We start from the raw sequence: 8,347 nt of genomic DNA, 5'->3' as shown, positions 1-8,347 counted from the left end.
GTCTGAGCAGGGCCCCCAGCACCGCCTGCCAGACACCGCTGTCTGCCTGGCACGGCTGCAGCGGGATCCTGCTTAGTGGCATCACTCAGGACTTGTCACATCTCCCTGTGTCACAACATGTCAGCCCCTGACAGGCTGGATACCTGCTATTAGCACGCAGATGGGCTGCAAACACAGGATACAGGTGGTGGATGCAGGCAGTGCCAGGAGCAAGGGGAATTGTCCTTCCCAGCAGTTGGAGAAGGGCTGAGTGGCCCTAAGCTGCAGCACGATCTGCATGGGCTTTCTGAAAGCTCACAAAGTAGAAGCAGGCTCCAGAACGGTGCCAGACAGATGGATTTGGGCCACCAAATCCTGCCACCAAAGCGTCACAGCTGCCAGGCACCAGAGCTGCCAGCATTGCCTGAAGCAGCAGCCCACGTCCCAGAGGCAGCAGCCAATGTCCCTCCCGTGGCTGTGGCCATGTCTGGTACTCGAGGGAAAGGTGGAAAGGCAGAAGAAGCTGGAGGCTAAAGTGCACATCAGGCAGTTGGGGGATCCCTCCCTGCTCCTTCATCTGGTTTGTGGAAGTCCCTGGAGTGAGTTTAATTAATTGGCTGCCTGCAAGCTCATAACAACAAACACAGTAGATCAAGTCCCCTTTTGCCCCTGTTGGTGACATAATTCGAGCCTCAGATCACAGGGTTAATTGCAGGATCACCCTGCTTTGCCACGCAGGTTCTCTCCTGAACTGGGCAAACTCTGTCTTGAAGGCAGCTGTGCATCTTACCTCCAGGATCTTACCTGAAAGGCTGCTCTGGGCTGTGTGGTGTTGCACTGGATAGAGCAAGGGAGGGTCCTGCTGCAGGAGATGACATCAGCAGGATTGGAAGGGGCCAGAATCTGGAGGCTGAGGCAGAGGTGATCCTCTGGAACCCTTCTGCAGAGCTTCTGGAAGTGTGTGGGCACTGCTAGTGCAGTGCTGGTGATGCTCCTTGGTTTGCTCCTTCTCTCAGTACCCCAAAGCACTGTGCAGGAAGCCTTGCCTCAGGCTTGGGAGCAGAACAGCAGCACCATGAGGCTGTCTGGAGGCGAGGAGAATGAAGGTCCAGCTCTGCTGAAAGCCAAAGCAGAGCACACGAACTGCTGTTGAAATCCTGGCACCTCACCACGGTGGTGCTGGCTGCGGCTGGGTGCATCTGGAGATGTTGCAGCCACATTTTCTGGCTCCTGCAGGAACAAAAGCTCTCCATCCCCTCCTGCCCTGGGCCAGACCTGGCCAGCAGGCAATGGGAATGGATCCTCACCATCTGGCTGAGCTGGGGACAGCCAAGCAGAACAACCCTTGCACCCTGCTGATGCCCAAGAGGGGCTAATCCTCTGCCTCTCCGCTCCCTACACAAAGCCCTTTTCTGCTGTAGGCTTTCTCAAGCTGTAACAAACCCCAAAAGCAGGCTGAGCTTTATTTGTTTGATTATTGAGCTGATGAGGTTCTTCAGCCCATTTTATGCCCCATTAAACGCTGTGCTTGAAGTTCTGCAGAGAGCTCCATGCCCTTCAGTGGTGTTTGTCTTGGAGCACCCAAGCCCAACCTCCCTGTTTACTCCTTGGGAATCCTTTTCTCACTGAGGCTGGGATGGCAGAAGGAGATGAATGCTCTGTCTGGGATTGTTACCTCTTCTCACTATTATTATTAGGTGGGCTTTTTTTTTTTCTCTCCCCCCCCCCCCCCCCCCCCCCTTTTTCCATGCTCTCATCACTGCTTTGAGTGCTTCTTATTTTTCCTTGCCTCTGAAAGAAGCCATAAAATTCCCCAGCCCGTGTGTGGTATGGTGTGCACTTACAAATTACCATTGAAAAATGAATTGCCTTGACAAAATCTAATGTTTTGTGACACAGCACAAATATGCATTTCATTCTTGAAGAGAAGGAAAAAGGAGCTCATTGGAAATATTAAATTAAGCAGTGTAACAGCTGAGAATAATTTGGTTTTCTGCTCTGTTGCTTGTGATTTGGTATGGAGTTTGAGGTGGCAGGCCGGTTCCTGTTTAGAGGATAAAGCACACAGATGCCTCAGAGTTTTATTCCTTGCTTTGGAACAGTTTGGTTTTGCTGGTGCTGAAGGCTGGGTGCAGCTCAGAGCTTGGGCTTTCCATGAGGTGCCAGCGGCAGGGAGCTGAGGAGGAGAATCACAGACTCACAGGAGCACCCAGGCTGGCAAAAGCCCCTCAGGATCACCAAGTTCAACCTGGAACCTTACAAGATTCACCTTCAACCATACCAAAACCACCTTTAAACACTTCCAGGGTGGGTGACTCCACCACCTCCCTGGGCAGCTCCAATCCTCAGCATGACCAAGTCCAACCTATAACCCCACTCAGCAAGATTCACCTTCAACCACACCAAAACCAGCAAACCATCTTTAAACACTTCCAGGGTGAGTGACTCTACCACCTCCCTGGGCAGCTCCAACCCTCAGGATCACTTAGTCCAACCTCAAGATTCACCTTCAACCTAAGCACCACATCCAAACCACCTTTAAACACATTCAGGGTGGGTGACTGCACCACCTCCCTGGGCAGCTCCAACCCTCAGGATCACCAAGTCCAACCTCAAGGTTCACCTTCAACCTAAGCACCTAAGTACCACATCCAAACCACCTTTAAACACACCTAGAGTGGGTGACTCCACCAACTCCTTGGGCAGCTCCAACTTTCAGGATCACCTATTCCAACCTCAAGATTCACCTTCAACCTAAGCACCTGAGCACCACATCCAAACCACCCTGAAACACATCCAGGCTGGGTGACTACACCATCTCCCTGGGCAGCTCATTCCAGTCCCTGACCACTCTCTCCATGAAAAATGTTTCCCTAATGTCCAGTCTAATCCTCCCCAGCCTCAGCTTGAGGCCATTCCCCCTTGTTCTGTCTCCAATTCCCTGTGAGCAGAGCCCAGCAGCCTCTCCACAACTTCCCTTCAGGTTAATCTGCAAATTACCTAGGTCTGAACATGATGGCCACTGTGTAGACATCACAGAACCACAGAATGATAGGGGTTGGAAGAGACCTCTAGAGGACATCCAGTCCAATACCCCCAGGTCTACCTAGAAATGGTCACATAGGAACATGTCCAGCTGGATTTTGAATGTCTCCAGAGATGGAGACTCCACCACCTCTCTGGGCAGCCTGCTCCAGGGCTCCAGAACCCTCCAATTCAGGAACTTCTTATTATGGAATCACAGAACTGTCAGGGCTGGAAGGGACCTTAAGGATCAGCTTGTTCCAACCTCCCTGCAATGGGCAGGGACACCTCACACTAGATCAGGTTGCTCAGAGCCACATTCAGCCTGACCTTTAAAACTTCCAGGAATTCAAGAGATGTTGAGATACTGGAAGGTGTCCAGAGAAGGGTGATGAAGTGGATAAGGGGCCTGGAGCACAGCCCTGTGGGGAGAGGCTGAGGGAGCTGGGGGTGTGCAGCCTGCAGAAGAGGAGGCTCAGGGCAGAGCTCATTGCTGTCTGCAGCTCCCTGAAGGGAGGCTGTAGCCAGGTGGGGTTGGGCTCTTCTGCCAGGCACCCAGCAACAGAACAAGGGGACACAGTCTCAGGTTGTGCCAGGGGAGGTCTAGGCTGGCTGTTAGGAGGAAGTTGTCAGAGAGTGATTGGCATTGGAATGGGTTGCTCAGGGAGGTGGTGGAGTTGCCATCCCTGGAGGTGTTGAAGCCAAGCCTGCATGGGGCACTTGATTTACTCTCCTTTAGCCAACACAGTGAGCCAGTGAAGATGTCTGGTTACTACTCCAAGCAGAAATGACAGAGGGTTGGCCTTGAACATGCTGGTGGCAATGCAAGCACTACAGGCCAGTTTTCTTTTCTTTCTTTTTATCTCACTTCTCCCCTATCTCCCTCCTTTCCTTACCATCTCCCTCCTTTCCCCTCCATCTCATATTTTCCCCCTTCATCCTTTCATTTCCATCTCCTTCTTTTCCTCTCCATCTCCTCTTTCCCTGCCCCCCCATCATCCTCCTTTTCTTTCCATCTCCTTCCTTTCCTCTCCATCTTTCTCTTTTCCTCCCCACCTCCCTCCTTTCAACACCACCTGCCCCTTTCCCACCCCACCCTGCATTTCCCCTTTCTCCCCAAACCCACAGCACCTGGGTCCTGTTGGAGTCTCCTCCCACCCCAGGTGTGGCCACTTTGCCCTCCCTGCCCACTCCCCTTTATAATCAGCCCCAGAGAAGGTAGCAGCTCTAAGCTGTGCCCGACTGGGCAGAGGATCCTCCTCCCATCACCACTGGTGAGTCCCCCTGGTGTGCACTGGGTGAATGGGAGTGGAACAAAGGCCGGGGGGCCTGGTGGCCCCCCGGTTAGATAAGCTAGAGGCTTGATCAGCACAATGGCACTGTTTTGGCTGGCTTGTAGTGTAACTGCTCAAATTCAGGCTTCTGGCTAAGCATAAGCACTTCAGAGCCTAGCCCAGGAAGGGCTTTCCAGCACCGCTGGTTGTGCAAGGGCTGTGGGGCAGGACTTCAGGTGGGGTGTGAGGAGAGCAGAGCCAAGGGGCAGAATCCCCTTCTTTGCCCTGCTGGCCACACTGTCTGCCTCATGTTGAGGGCTCCAGGACTGGTTTTTCCTCTGTGGCAATTCTCATGTAGTTAGAAATGAGGAGAAAGGAAACCATTATTTAGGTAGCAATTGCTTGTTACTGCTGGGAAACCTAAAGGTTCCTCAAGACACCTCTGAGCTCCTCTGCTCCAACCTCCCCACCACGCCCAGGGACACCTCTCAGCTAGACTCAGCTGCTCAAGGCCTCATCCATCCTGGCCTCAAACACCTGCAGGCAGGAGGGCATCACTCAAGCCAAGGGATCTTTGGCACAAGGCTGTGGGTAGAGAACCCAGAGGAGTGTCCGAGCTGTGGCCAGGCTCCAAGGGCAGCACAGTGTTTGATGGAGGAGAACATGCCTTGGAAAATGGGGAGAACATGCCTTGGAAAATTCCCCTGATCTTTGTTTGGAAGCAGCAGCAGCAGCGAGGAGCTGAGTGAGCCCTTCTCAGGCACACACGGGCTGCCTGCAGGAGATCTGCACAAAGCCAGGCACTGGAAACATGTTGTCATCCTCCTCCTCCCTCTCCTTCCTGGCAATGGAGTCAATAGCCAAGGAGCTGCTTGGATCTGAGAGCAGGGAGCAGCCACCCTGGCACCACCAGCGGGCACACCTCCAGTGCTCGCTCCCAGCTGGGCACAGTGGGACCCATCTCCTGCCTCCCACCAAAGGCATGGTGGCATCACACCTCTGAGTCTGCTGGGGTGGAGCTGGGCACTGAAAGGGTGTCACAGGCAAGCCTGGTGCTGGTCTGCCTCATTCAGCCCTTGCCAGCAGAGCTGCGTTGCTCTCTGCCACAAGCAGCAGCGGGCACCCATGCCAGGCCATGGCACAGTGGGTGCTGTCTGAGCATCCTCCTTAAATAATTAACAGCAAAAAAAAATAGAAGAGCAGCTCTGGAGCACGTCCCAGATTGTGCATCTGCCTGTGTAATTTACACCACGAGGATGAGGAAGTGAGGAGGGCTGCAAACTCTTTCCATCTGTGCAATGTGTGTGATGATTTTTCCATCCCTTCCTTGCCTCCCCCACCCAACCATCCCAGGCATGAAGGGGCTTTGCCAGCCTGTGGGCAGCCCTGCTGTGCCAAGAGGGGTCTGTCTGCCAGGTCTCACTCCCCTTGTCTCTGCCTCTTTCAGCTCCACCTTCACCTTATCCCACAGGATCACGCAGACACAGGGGGAATGGAGCAAAGCTGGAGGTGGGGAGAGTCAGCCTGGACAAGAGGAGGAAGTTGTTGAGCAGGAGAGTGGTGAGAGGCTGGAATGGGTTGCCCAGGGAGGTGGTTGAGGCCCCATGGCTGGAGGTGTTTAAGGCCAGGCTGGATGAGGCTGTGTGCAGCCTGCTCTAGGGTAGGGTGTCCCTGGGCATGGCAGGGGGGTTGGAACTGGCTGCTCCTTGTGGTCCCTTCCAACCATGACTAATTCTGTGAATCTTTGCTCAGCCTCCTTTTCTGCAGATTAAACACTTCCAGTTCTCTCAGCTGCTCCTCACCAGTCCTGTTTTCCAGACCCTTCACCAGCTTGATCACCTTTGATGTGCAGAAAGAGAGGAAGGGCTGGAACTAGATGATCCTTTTGGTCCCTTCCAACCCTGTCTGATTCTATGGCTCTACATACCTGAAAACTGCAGTGGCCTGAAGATTTTCTCCTCATAACTGTTTTGACTGAACAGGGCATTTTTTGGGGTGCCCTGCTCTTTTGGAGACTGCAAAGCACTGATGGTTCCCAGCCTGGCTTCTCTGAAGGCTTTTAATGCAAGGCTCATTGTCTATTGAGCCCTCAAGTTCCTCCTCCATGGGGATTTCAGGACTGGCAGCAGGAGAGGAGAGCTGCTGTGCTGCCTCTGGGCAGTGTTCCTGTCCTTCCCCCTCCAGTGGACCCTCATTAGAGAGACTTGTAGGGTCACTGAGGATGGGGAAGCAACTGAGATGATTTCTGAGGCCAGGTTTCCAAACATGAGGGGTGTGAAAGAGTTTGTTATTGCATCAGCATTTCCCTGGGGAAGAGCCTGAACTGCTGGCAGTGGGGCTGGGGCTTGCCAGCATGAAGCAGGACCTGCTGGAGCTGGGCACAGGGCAGATGGGCTCAGCTCCCCATGAGACAGGGTTTGCTGAGCTCAGGCTGCTCTCCCAGCCAGCCTGGTGGGAATGTGCAGGTACCAATATAGGCTGAGTGGGTGGTGAGAGGGGACCTCGTGTGCTGCATAACTGGAGGGCTTTTGCAGCTCCATCAGCTGAAGAGATGAATGAAGGAGCAGGATGTTGTCACCTCCCAGCGCCCACTCGCTCCCTGGCACACCAACGGGAGTTGAATTTCGTTCAAGCTTCCCTTGAGTCACTCCCAGTTGGGTTCAGAGGGTTCCTCTGGAGCTGATGGTACCCTGTGCACCAGCACTGCAGCTTCTCCTGCCACTGCCCTGTGCCCCAGCCCGTGCCAGGCACCCTGGGACCCGCTGCGCCCCACCGGTGCTCCTGACACCCCAATGGCACTGATGACCAGATCAAGGGAGTGAGGATAGGGGTCGACAGACTGCTTTTGGGGTGGCCCCAGTTGTCACCATCCCACCACCCAGCTCAGATGATCCATGCTCAGCCTGCAGGAACAGCTGCAAAAATAAACCTCAGCGATGCCATCTGTGCCTTCTCCTGGGCGTTCTGCGCCTGCACGGCGACCTCTTCCAGCAGGACTAAAATGAGGGCTCTGTTCCTGGTTCCAGGAAAAGGTTGGTGCCTTCCATCCCAGCACGACAGCTTCCTGGCACTCTGTCCCAGTGCAGGGAGCAGACAAACAGGATTTGTCCTTCCAGGTGCTCTGGGCAAGCTCTGGTGGTGGAGTCTCCATCTCTGCAGACATCCAAAGCTCACCTGGATATGTTTCTGTGCGACCTCCTTTGAGTGAACCTGCAAAGATTGGACTCGGTGATCTCTAGGGCTCCCTTCCAACCCCTACCATGCAATGAGTGTGTGATTTAACCCTTTCCTCACTGCAGGCTGGGCAGTGCCCAGAGCTGCTGCCACCCATACTTAGGGAGCTGTTGTGCCAGAGCACTGGTGGCAGCAGCAGCGAGGTGGTTAAGCAGCTCTCCGGGCTGGTACCTCCTCCATCCTGACTTTCAGCCCCGATGGCTGACTCATTAGCTATTTATTTATTTAAAGCCACTGAGCTATTTGCAAGACGTTTGCCCAGCACCCAGGCTGTGTGGGCAGGGAGCTGCTCTCTGCCTGCGTTCCTCTCGCTGACACTGATGGGAACTCAGCAGAATAAATAAGGAATCTTCCAATCAAGACTCAGTTTGGGTTTTATTTTATTCCCTTCCCCATCCTGGGAGAGTGTTTAGTGTCTTCTGTAGGAGAAAGTCAGAATCTTTCCTCCTCAGAAACTTTCTCCCAGCTTGGGTGTCACATCCAGGTTAGAGCCCTGTGTAGGCAGCTGCCTGCTTGTCCTCCGCAGCCCCAATTAAAAGTGGGATGCATCATCCATGTAGGGGTGGGCTCAAGCTGCACCAGGGGAGGCTTCAGTTGGGTGTTAGAAGAAACAGAAGGAAACGCTTCTCTTTTTTTCTTTCCCCACTTTGAGTGTGACAAAACTCTGGAGGAGGCTGCCCAGAGAGGTTGTGGAGTCTCCTGCTCTGGATGGGTTCCTGCGTGACCTGCTCTAGGTGATCCTCCTCTGACAAGGGACTAGATGATCTTATGAGGTCCCTCCCAATCCTTAAGGTTCTGGGACATTTCTTTCCTGAAAGGATTCTCAAACACTGGAA

General features: G+C 53.8%; 1 long non-coding RNA gene across 1 annotated transcript; it reads left to right on the top strand.

Moving 5' to 3' along the window:
• Nucleotides 1-4,253: 4,253 nt before the first annotated feature.
• On the top strand, nt 4,254-7,889 carry LOC135188729 (uncharacterized). Its single transcript, XR_010307803.1, has 3 exons — nt 4,254-4,277; nt 5,725-5,786; nt 6,030-7,889. It is a non-coding gene; the product is annotated as an uncharacterized LOC135188729 (long non-coding RNA).
• Nucleotides 7,890-8,347: the final 458 nt, after the last annotated feature.

This window comes from Pogoniulus pusillus, chromosome 30 (genome assembly GCF_015220805.1).
Source record: "Pogoniulus pusillus isolate bPogPus1 chromosome 30, bPogPus1.pri, whole genome shotgun sequence".
Lineage (NCBI taxonomy): Eukaryota > Metazoa > Chordata > Aves > Piciformes > Lybiidae > Pogoniulus > Pogoniulus pusillus.
The sequence above is the reverse complement of the archived record's forward strand: the minus strand, read 5'-3'. Positions and strand labels throughout refer to the sequence as shown.